Source organism: Sciurus carolinensis, chromosome 18 (assembly GCF_902686445.1).
Source record: "Sciurus carolinensis chromosome 18, mSciCar1.2, whole genome shotgun sequence".
NCBI lineage: Eukaryota > Metazoa > Chordata > Mammalia > Rodentia > Sciuridae > Sciurus > Sciurus carolinensis.
In genome coordinates, this window is record NC_062230.1 from 1,918,534 (window position 1) to 1,930,578 (window position 12,045).

The window sequence follows — 12,045 nt, forward strand, 5'->3', positions numbered from 1 at the left end:
GAGGCCTAGGTGAGGACCAGTCCAGGACTAGGGAAGGACCCCAAAGGGCTGAGGGGCAGGGGGGCCATGAGCATTGGCCTGGCCTGGAGCAGAGCCACTTGACCTTTTGCTGGCCCTTCATAAGCTGATGGACCTCAAGTTTTTGAGCTGTGTGTGCCTCATCTACAAAATGGGCACAGTTCAGAATTACTAAAAGTCTGCAGATTCCTTAAAACAGATTGCTATGCTTGAGGTCCCTAGAAGAGTCAAACTCTGAATTTCCAGTGCACCCACAAGATCACTAGCTAGACACACAGAAGAACTGAAAACAGGCTCAAAGGCTTGAACTCAGAGCTCAGCAACACTGTTGACAGCAGCCAGGAGAGGGAAAGGAGCCAGGGTCACAGTGGAAGGTGACCCTGCTCAGCAGATGTGGCAGGTCCACAGGACGGAACGACATCCAGCGGAGAGGAAATGGAATTCCCATGCAGCTAAAATCAGATGGACCTCGAAGACACTGCGCTAAGTGAATAAGCCAGACCCCCCCCCCCCCAGCTGTGATCCCATAAGGCACCTCCGACGGGCATGTTGACAGACAGAGAAAGCAGCTGGTGGCTGCCAGGGCAGCAGCGGGGACTGGGGAGTAACTGCCCACTGGTGCCACACTCCTGCCCACGATGAAGAAAAAGTCCTGGGAACCGGCTGCTTAACCCTGTGCATCCACTGTTGCCTGTGTCACAAGGCAGAAAGGCCAAAATGCTCGACCTCACCTTGAACCACTGGCCCTCCATACTTGTGGGTCCTTATCCCTGGATTTAGCCATTGGAGCATCGAAAGCAGTCAGAAAAAATGCTGTGTCTGCACCGAGCAAGAATACACTCTTTTTCTTGTTATTATTTCCTGAAGAATGCAGTGTATCAAGGACCTGCAGGGTGCTGTATTAGGTACCAGGTGACATCTAGAGATGGTTTCAAGTACTGGAGGGGCTTCCACCCAAGCTCTGCGTGCACAGGACTTGATCACTCCAGGATTACGCCTGCAGGGTCCTAGGATTAATCTCCAGTGGACGCTGTGGAGGACTGGATCTAGCTGACACATACACTTTTTAAAGATTTTAAAGAAATGGTATCGATCTACATCACAACACACACGAACCTCCAAAACATCATGCTAAGGAGCCAGACACAGAAAGTCCACGTATGGTATAATATCATGTTTCGGAGCTATCCCAGGTGAGTAAATCCACAGAGACAAGACCCGGGTAGTGGTTGATAGCCAGGGGAACAGAGGATGCGTAGTGACCAGCTAATAGGTTCGGGGAGTCCTTTGGGGTGATGAAATGTTTAGGTCTATGGGACTATGGGACCTAGCTAATAGCAATGCATTTGCAATCTTGGAATTGTTAAGGGAGCAATTTTAAGCTGCTCCCACCACACACAAAAAAGAAAAGTACTTAACAATGCATTCAAAATTTATACATAACTATAATGCCACCAATTAAAATAAATAAGTAAGTGGAAGACCAGCAGAGTCAAGAAAGGGGATGGGGGAGGTGGAGGGGAGGGAGAGGAAGTGCTGGGGAGGGAGGGAGGTGGAGCAGACTGTGTTATGGGCACATGAACACGTCAGAATAATGCCTATGCTGATGAGCTTGATTAACATTCCGCAGTGTGCGTGTATTTATATGTGCATATATCTATATACATTTCAAAACACAGTGTACAAAATAAATGCATATAAGGTTGCCAATTAAAAAATAAAAATGCTTAGGAACTAGAAAGAGTGGCATGGTGAGCTTCAGGTACACTAAATACCACTGAACGGTGGACTTTAAAAGGTGAATTTTACGTCAGGTGAATTTCACCTCAATTTGAAAAGTAGCAGACGGCTGGGCCCTACCCATGAACTTTCCGAGTCAGCAGGTCTGGGCAGACTGAGGCTCTGCCTTTGAGGTCCCCAGCGTCCACTGCCGGCCCCACTGTTCCAAGCTGGGACGGGAAAAGAGCTTCCTCTGCAGCCTCCACACCCCGTGCAAGAAGGCCCTGTCTCTGGCCGGGGGCAGCTCAGGAGCAGGAGTCGCCTGCCATTCACACTGGAATTCTGAGCACCTGGAACAGGGGCTGGCCCAGCAAAGAGCAGCTCTCGGTGACCCGTGTTCAGCCATGATGGCTTAGAGTGCACACAGTGGCCTCTGCACCTCTGACGCTCTCCAGCATCCTTCCGCAGCACAGCCCGGCACCCTCAAGCCCCACCAATGAAGAAGGAAAGCCCGCCAGCTGGAGGCTCGCCTGCCAAGCAGAACTATTCACAAGGCCGCCAGAACCCCCACCTGGCACAATGCCAAGGCAACCTTACAGGAAGGGGTGTGGCCTTGGATTTGACCCTCCACCAGCCGGAGGGCAGAATCCGGAAACCTGCTGCTGGGGGTCTGGGAGCAGCTGCTGTGGGGCTGGGGGCACAGCGAGGACGTCAACAGATGGGAACCACAAATGGCAGGGGTCTCGGTGCCCTGCTGGGGTCAGACAAGGCGATGGCCCACTGGCACTGATCTGTGGCACTCCCAGCACTGACCCTCGAGTGCCAGGACCCAGCTGGGGTTGTGTTCGGGGGTAGAGCCAGCACCACATAGAAACACATGAATAAAGTAAAGGTCCATCAACATCCGACAAAGATACTAGGACCCAGGCCTGGTCTGGGCACCAGGACTGGAGGCCACAGGATGAGCGATGCCCACCCCGGCAACCTGAACCCACAACCCACGTTTTTGGACCATTTGCGCCCAGACTGCAAGTGAGCCCCAGGCTCAGGATCTCTTGTAGTGAGAGACCCTGGAGACTCCCTGCTGCTTCCAGAAGATTCCACCTGGAGTGCTTCAGGACCTGCCGCCAGGTGTTTCTGCGAATGGTAGTAGGACCTCAGCTGCAGGGTTTTGAGGCATCTCAGGGCGACCTCTAATGGGGGCTCTAGACGCAGGCGGGCGCTGGGAATGACACTGGCCATCCTTTGTCCTCTTGCATGCAGGTACAGATGTGGACAAACCCCGCGGTTATGCACAGCTATAAGGCGTGGGGAGGAGAAAGAATGAAAGTCACACCAGTGAAGCCCGGGGCTGGGGAAGAAAACCGAGTAGGTCAAGGATTCCAACGGAGAGAGCAGATGGTGTTAGGCCCTGGAGGGGACGAAGGAGGGGCGAAGGAGGGACGGAGAGGAAGGCAGCGGGCAGGGGAGCCCCGGGGGCTTGAGTGAACCGGCACTTACGCCACCCGTCCGTCGGCCCGGCCCCTGGAGAGCCCGCGCCGGCACCGTTCTCAGAGCAACGCCTTCCTTCCCGAGGCCCGCCGCGCGGGGTCCGCCGGCTTCCCGGGATCGTCTTCGCGTCCCAGCCTGCTCGGGAGCGCACCGCGGCCGGGCCCGCTCAACGCCGTTCTCGAGGCGCCCTCTGGTGTCCAGGCCACGCGACGACAGGAGGCCCGGTTCCTCGGCAGGGGTCCAGGCGGGCGCCGCGGGTCCAGGCGGGACCAGGCCTCCTTCCCCGAGGAGGCTCCCACCCGCCCCGAGGGGAGGCGCAGGCCGAGGGCCGGCCGCGCGCTGGGCTTGGCCTCGGCCGGGAGGCGGCCGCCGGGTCCCGTCCTTCCCATCCTAATGCCCGGGAGCAGCCCGGCGGTCCGGGCGACGCCCTCGGGGAGAGCCGCGCGTCTGCACCCGGAGCGCGTCCCTGCGCGCAGGTGGCTCCTGGGTGGAGGCCAGGACCCGAGGTCCTGGGCAGGCTCAGGCCCCGAGACGGGGACCCGCCAGAGCGCCATCCGCCAGGAGCGACCGCGCGTCCCCTGCGCTCACCGAGAGGGAGGCGCGGTGGCCAGGCCGTCGCCGGCGGGGACCCCGTGTGACCCCAGGCCAAGGGTGCGGGACGCGGACAGCGACCCGGGCCGAGGAGGGGCCGCCGCGCTCTGGAACCTGCGCGGGGGCCGCAGAGCATTGCGAGGACCTTAGTCCAGAGGGCGCGGGTCCGAGTCCCACCCGAGAGCTGCTCCTTCCCGGGTCTCCTCCCCAACGTTCAGTTCCCGGGCGCCATCCTCGGCGGGGCCGCCCCTCCGGGTGACCGGGTAACCGGGTGACCGGGGCTCCTCGGTGTGCACGCCCCGGGGTCCCGGCGCCGCTGGCCGCGCCCGGTGCGCGTCGGGGCTGCGTGGAAGGTGGAGCGCCTGCGGCAGGCGGGGGCCGTTTTCTCTGACCGGCTTGGCGCTCGGGCCGAACTCCAGGCCGTCGTCCACTGGGACTGGACCAGGGGACGCTCCCGCCCGAGCTGGGTAAGGATGTTCTTGTCACAACCGCGACACTTCTTGTCCCGGAACCTTGGGGCGTGTCCCCGCGGTGCGCGTCTCCCTGGTGGTCAGCGATGCTGCGCGCCCTCCTCTCCCGCTAGACACTTGCGGATCTGCACCAGGAAATACCTGCTGAGGACCTTTCCTCACCTTATGGGTCGCTGCCAGTGTTTAGCTGTGAGGTGCGTGGCTCCCAGGACCACCGGCCCTGCAGCCCTGCGGGGAGCCGGGCACACAGGCTGGCCCTCCCGCGGTGCCCTGGCCTCTGGCTTTGCGATGGCTCTCTGCTCTGCAGAAGCTTTTCTGTTTCATGCAATCCTATCCATTTTTGCTTTCAGAGTTAAACGCAAAACTCAGGATCCAGCCCAATCCAGAGCTCTTCCTTCAGTCTTCTTGGAAGAGTTTTCCGGATCCCAGCCTCGCCGGGCAGATTCCACCAACCTAGAGTTAGTTTTTGTCCGTGATGGAAGGCCAGGGTCCACTTCCAGTCTGCCCAGAGTGGATACCCACCTTCCCCAGGACGATCATGGGAGAGATGCTTTTTTCTTTGCCTCTCCTTTCTTGGCTGCCTCGCTGGACCACCCATGTGTGGGTTCATCTCTGGCTCCCCTTTTTTGGGTGGGTCCGTGTCTCTGTGCCAGGGCTGGGCAGCTTTCACCATGACAGCTCCATGGTTGTTTGAAATCAGGGAACATGATGCCTCCAGACTTATTCTTTCTCAAGATCATTTTGGTTATTCAGGGTCTTTTGTGGTTCCATAAAAGTTTCAGGACTTTTTTTTTTTTCCTCTTAAAAACAACATTGCCCAGCACAGTGGCACATGCCTGTATTCCCAGTGACTCAGGAGGCTGAGGCAGGAGGATTGCAAGTTGGAGGCCAGCTTCAGCAACTTAGCAAATCCCTGTCTCAAAATAAAAAGGGCTGGGATGTAACTCAGTGGTAGAGTGCCCCTGGATTCAATCCCCAGTACCTAAAAAAAATACATAAATGTGACATTGGAATTTTAATATGGACTACATTGAATCTGTGTATCACTTTGGGTATTATGGACATTTTAACAATACTAATTCTTCCAATCCATGAACATGGGATATCTTTCCATTTATTTGTTTTATAGTTTTCAGTGTAAAGATCTTTTATCTCCTTGGCTAAATTCATTTCTAAGTATTTTATTCTTTTTTAAGGTATTGTAAATAGATTTTTTCTTTTCTTTTTCTTTGGATACTTTGCTGTTATTAGTGTAGAGAAATGCAGCTAATTTTAGTATGTTGATTTTGGATTCTGGAACTTTACTGAATTCATTGATTAGTTCTAACAGTTTTGGGGGAGAATATTTAGGCTCTTCTATATATAAGATCATGTTTTTTGCAGAAACTCTTTATAAGATTGAGAAAATTCCCTTCTATTTCTAGCTCATAGAGAGTGTTTGTCATGAATGGATGTTGAATTTCATCAGATTTTTCACTTATAACTATTGAGATAACACAGTTTTTCTTCTTAATTCTGTTTATTTGATGAATAATACTGATTGATTTTTTCAATGTTGAACCAGTCTTGCATTCCTAAAACAAGTGCCATTTGGTCATGATATATTGTCTTTTAAATGTATTGCTAGAAGTTTATGAATTCCAATATAGTCTCTCTCTCGCGCTCTCTGTCTCTTTTTTTTGGGGGGGGGGTTCTGGGATTGAACCCTAGGGCACTTTACCACTGAGCTGCATCCCTAGCCCTTTTTATTTTTTATTTTGAGACAGGATCTTGCTAAGTTGCTGAGGCTAACCTCCAACTTGCAATCCTCCTGCCTCAGCCTCCCAAGTCAGTGGGATTACAGGCGTATGCCCCCCCATGCCTGGCTATGTAATCCATTTTTATTAATCTTCCCTTTTATGATTGTGCGTGACCTATTGGAACATATCCCCCTACACTGAAATCATGAAGGTATTTTCCTGTATCAGTGGGAAGCGGAGGGCGGCAATTTTTCCCACCTGGGTACATCTGACTGTATTTGGAGACATTTTTTGTTATTAAAACTGAATGCTACTTGTATCCAGTGGGTAGAGGTCAGTCATGCTGCACAGGATGCCCCTACAAAAAAGAGTTCTCTGGCCCCAAATGTCAGCAGTGCCAAGATTAAGAACCATGTCCCACCTTGTGTTCTACAGGCTTCGATTTTTGCCCCTCACGGTGAGGCTTAGAACCCCTGTCATCCCACAGGACAGAGGGCCCTTGTGCCTCAGCACCAGGTGTGGGCTGGGTCCTGGGCACCTTCTGTTCCTTAGGACCCTTGCTGAAATCTCAGCCCTGATCCTTGGGAACCCATCTAACAAACATGCACAAGAACTCCACTAGGAACACTCCAAAATCTTATTGAGAAATAGTATAAGAGACACGAATAAATGGATACCTTGTTCATGAATTAAAAGGATTATAATTGCAAAGATGTCATTTCTCCCTGAATTGATTTATAAACTCAATGAATCCAATCAAAATCCCAACAGGCTATTGTTTAATGAAATTTGCCAAGTCAAGTCTCAGGTTTTCTCTGTTTTATCTAAATTTCCAAATTTGCAGTGAGAAGTCATGATGTCCTCTCGTCATCCGTGACGGAGCACTCTCCTCGTTCCTGACACGAGTTACGTGTCCTCTCCTCCTCTCAATCTCCCGCCACTCCTCTTGGTGTTGGCCGTGAACACGTAGCTGCTTACCTTTTCTTTGTTGGCCTATAGTCTTTTGAAAGAATTTTAATCAGGAATTCCTTGCAATAAATTTGAAAGAGTAATACCGTGTCCACTCATGTCCATTCACCTGGGTTTGTCGATGGTGAGATTTTGAAACGTGGCCTTATCTATTTCTGTGCACACAGAAGGCTCTTTTTTTTTTTTTTGGTCTTGATCATTACTTGAAACCATCATGACCCTTGACCTCTGGTGCCATGATAAAAATAACTTGAAAATATAGATTTGGTCTCTGCCTCTAGTTCCCAATGGCAGAGCTCCTAAAACTCTGACGGGTTCCTGAGCCGTGTTGGGGCTAGGAACGTCCTGCCCAGAAGGTGTGAGTCCATGTCCATCTCCCAGGTGTCCATCTCCTGGGCGGGAGGGCATTTCCGTTTTAGTGCAGTGACCTCATGGGGCTCCTGGGAGGGGCTGGTCCCCAGCAAGACCAGCCTGGGCTGGAGACGCAGGGCTGGCTCTGACCTGATGACCAGCGGTGTGGACGCTGAGGTTCAGGACCTTCCCTCGAGGGGGCGGGTGGCCAGCCAGAGCTCTGCTCCCTGAGCACCTTGTCTTTCAGTCCTTGTGTCTGACGTGATCTGTCTTTTTTTCCAATTTTCTGGGCGCTGACTCCACCTCCGTCTTCCGCCAGCCTGGGCTGGTTTGGTTTTACGTTGTTCTTGTTGGATTTTGTTTTACTTGCAGGTGGACAGACACCTTTATTTATGTATTTATAGGCGATGCTGAGAATCGAGCCCAGGGCCCCACACGTGCCAGGCAGGCACCCCCACCGGCCCCAGCCTGTCCTAGGTCTCGCAGGGAGGTTGGCATCGCTGACTATGCTTCCTGTTGGCAACTGCCCAGCGCCCTGCAGTCTAGGCTGGGGGCCCGGCCTGCTCTGCCCATGCTGTTTTGGGGAAGTTTTCCGTCAGTGGAAGTGCTCTGGTCCTTCCTCGGCACCCTGGGCCATCCGTGGGATGCCATCGGCTGCTCTGTGTCTGGGGCAGTGTGGTGGCGGTCATGCACACAGGACCGAGGACTGTGCTCCTTGGTCGCGAGAGCCCCTTCACTTGCTATGTGCTATAGTCCAGGACTGGATGTCCTCTGAGGCCCCTGTCCTAAGGACTTGGTTCTCAGCTTGGCATTATTGGGAGGTGCAGGAAGTTGTAAGAGTTGGGGTCAGGGGGAGGCTTTGGGGCATTGGTGGCGTGACTCCAAGGGTACTCTCTTTTTAGCTTCCAGACCACCATGAGGTGAGCAGCTTCCCTCACCATGTGCTCCTGCCATGAGGGCTGCCTCGCCACAGGCCCCAAAGCGAGGAGGCTAATCAATCACAGACTAGAACTGCCAAATTGGTGAGCCAAAATAAACCTTTCCTCTTTTTAAGTTGATTGTCTCAGGTATTTTGTTATGGTAACAGAAAGCTAACAAACACAGTAAAGTGCAATTTTAAAGTCAACAATGATCTCATTTTTTTGCAGGAGGGGAAGGGGCTCTGTGGCTCTGATTCTGCAATTCTCTTTTGTTTCTGTGTGGGACTTTGCTTCATTTCTTCTTTTCCTTCACCATCAAGTCTCTAAGGGATTCCCCCACCCCCACTAAGTTTCCTCTTTCTCCCTGAGAAGTAGTGACTTCTTGAGGCCACACCCTCTCTCCTATGCATGTTCAAGGAGAGTCCCTTCCCACTTATTACCCGAAGCTCTGTCCTCGGTTCTTAAGAACAGAAAGACTGGTTTTCTATTGGGGTTTTTGTTCACAACTAAGCTTCCTTCTGACCAATAGCTGGAAAACAGGAAACCCACTCACCCCTCACTCGGTTCTGACTCCTCTCTAGCATCCATCTTTAAGGGCTTTTTCTTCCTCTCGATTGCTTGCTTTTATTTTGCCCAGAATTTGTAGTTCTTATCAGTGGAAGAGAAATCAACTAGATAATTCGTGCTAGGTGTCATGGATGTCCTAGGAAGGGACGACCACAGGTCCTGGGTGAGCAGCAGATGACGAAGAGCCTTTTGTGAGAGCCACAGGCACCCAGGTGGCTTAGGAGGAGGTTCTCCTCTCCAGCAGGAGGGTGCGGAAGGCTGGAGACCTCCCCGACTCCACATCCAGGTGGCGAGCTTTGGAGGAGGTCAGGCACCCAGGTCCCGTGTGGCCAGGCCAGGGTCCTGTCAGGGAAAACACCAGACCCTGACGCAGGAAGCCCCCGGTGTTCAGGGCAGCGGCCTCCGCATACATTGTAGCCTGCAGAAGTTCCCCCTCCTGGTTAGGAACAGTCGCCCCTCCTGGTTAGGAACAGTCACCCCTCCTGGCTAGGAACAGTCGCCCCTCCTGGCTAGGAACAGTCGCCCCTCCTGGTTAGGAACAGTCACCCCTCCTGGCTAGGAACAGTCGCCCCTCCTGGCTAGGAACAGTCACCCCTCCTGCTTAGGAACATTCGCTCCTCTTGCTTAGGAACAGTCACCACTCCTGGCTAGGAACAGTCGCCCCTCCTGCTTAGGAACATTCGCCCCTCTTGCTTAGGAACAGTCGCCCCTCTTGCTTAGGAACAGTCGCCCCTCTGGCTAGGAACAGTCGCCCCTCCTGGCTAGGAACAGTCACCCCTCCTGGCTAGGAACGGTCACCCCTCCTGCTTAGGAACAGTCACCCCTCCTGCTTTGGAACAGTCACCCCTCCTGCTTAGGAACAGTCACCCCTCCTGCTTTGGAACAGTCACCCCTCCTGCTTAGGAACAGTCACCCCTCCTGCTTTGGAACAGTCGCCCCTCCTGCTTTGGAACAGTCGCCACTCCTGGCTAGGAACAGTCGCCCCTCCTGGCTAGGAACAGTCACCCCTCCTGCTTAGGAACAGTCACCCCTCCTGGCTAGGAACAGTCACCCCTCCTGGCTAGGAACAGTCACCCCTCCTGCTTTGGAACAGTCACCCCTCCTGGCTAGGAACAGTAGCCCCTCCTGGCTAGGAACAGTCACCCCTCCTGCTTAGGAACGGTCACCCCTCCTGGCTAGGAACAGTCACCCCTCCTGCTTTGGAACAGTCACCCCTCCTGCTTAGGAACAGTCACCCCTCCTGCTTTGGAACAGTCGCCCCTCCTGCTTTGGAACAGTCGCCCCTCCTGGCTAGGAACAGTCACCCCTCCTGCTTAGGAACAGTCACCCCTCCTGCTTAGGAACAGTCACCCCTCCGGGCTAGGAACGGTCGCCCCTCCTGGCTAGGAACAGTCACCCCTCCTGCTTAGGAACAGTCACCCCTCCTGCTTTGGAACAGTCACCCCTCCTGGCTAGGAACAGTCACCCCTCCTGGGTAGGAACGGTCGCCCCTCCTGGCTAGGAACAGTCACCCCTCCTGCTTAGGAACAGTCGCCCCTCCTGCTTTGGAACAGTCACCCCTCCTGGCTAGGAACAGTCACCCCTCCGGGCTAGGAACAGTCACCCTTCCTGCTTAGGAACAGTCGCCCCTCCTGGCTAGGAACAGTCACCCCTCCTGGCTAGGAACAGTCACCCCTCCTGGCTAGGAACAGTCTCCCCTCCTGCTTAGGAACAGCCGCCCCTCCTGGCTAGGAACAGTCGCCCCTCCTGCTTAGGAACAGTCGCCCCTCCTGGCTAGGAACAGTCGCCCCTCCTGGCTAGGAACAGTCGCCCCTCCTGGCTAGGAACAGTCACCCCTCCTGCTAGGAACAGTCGACCCTCCTGCTTAGGAACAGTCACCCCTCCTGCTTAGGAACAGTCACCCCTCCTGGTTAGGAACAGTCACCCCTCCTGGCTAGGAACAGTCACCCCTCCTGGCTAGGAACAGTCACCCCTCCTGCTTTGGAACAGTCACCCCTCCGGGCTAGGAACGGTCGCCCCTCCTGGCTAGGAACAGTCACCCCTCCTGGCTAGGAACAGTCACCCCTCCTGCTTAGGAACAGTCACCCCTCCTGCTAGGAACAGTCACCCCTCCTGGGTAGGAACAGTCACCCCTCCTGCTAGGAACAGTCGCCCCTCCTGGCTAGGAACAGTCACCCCTCCTGGCTAGGAACAGTCACCCCTCCTGCTAGGAACAGTCGCCCCTCCTGGCTAGGAACAGTCGCCCCTCCTGGGTAGGAACAGTCACCCCTCCTGGCTAGGAATAGTCGCCCCTCCTGGGTAGGAACAGTCGCCCCTCCTGGCTAGGAACAGTCACCCCTCCTGCTAGGAACAGTCGCCCCTCCTGGCTAGGAACAGCCACACCAGCACCCGACAACATGGAGGACGTACACCCACTCCCGCCCCGAGGATCCTGCCATCACCTGAACTGTGTCCTGGGTGGAGGGAAAGGACCCGCACACGGTTAGAGACCGGGACCCCAGCCACAGGCCGCGTTGACAGGGACACCCTGGGCTGTCTCAGGAAAGCAGCGTGGGCAGACACCAGAGGGCCTGGCTCGGGCTGCCTCCAGGCATCACCCACTGCGACCCACTCGGGGCTCCTCCCCAACTCAGGAGTGGCGTTACAATCGTCGAGCTTCATACCTTGGCATTTGGCGTCCAGGAAGGCCAAGCAGGGAGGCCTCGGGCGCCGACCACCCCGCTGCCCTCCCAGGGTGAGCGGCCACCCATGTGGGCCAGGAAAGCATTTCTTCTGCTCCTGTTAGAAAGGATGCTCAGCAGTAGCTCACACAGGTGGACATGGGTGCACGTTCCCGGCTCTGCCACCGTGCCCGGCCAGTTCTCCCACCCCTGGCCTGTGGATCTGCTGGACACCAAGCAGGGCTCCCTGGCTCTCTGCAAGTCCAACAGAAGAGAGGCGGCGGCGCTGGAGCCGGAGCCAGGTGTGCAGGTCCAGGGTGGGGGGAGATGGGCAGGCAAAGACTCAGCAGCCCAGGTGGGAGGAGCCCAGCCCCTAGTGGCGGGACCACTGCTGGGAGAAACCAGGCTGCCGGGCCCACCTCCCACCTCACAGAGTGGAGCAGGAACCTGGTGGGCCTACTGCGGCTCACATGCCAGGCGCTTTGTCACCAAGCCATGCATTAATGGCACATGCCAATGGGCTTTGAGTCATTGGGAGGAGGTGAGGGCA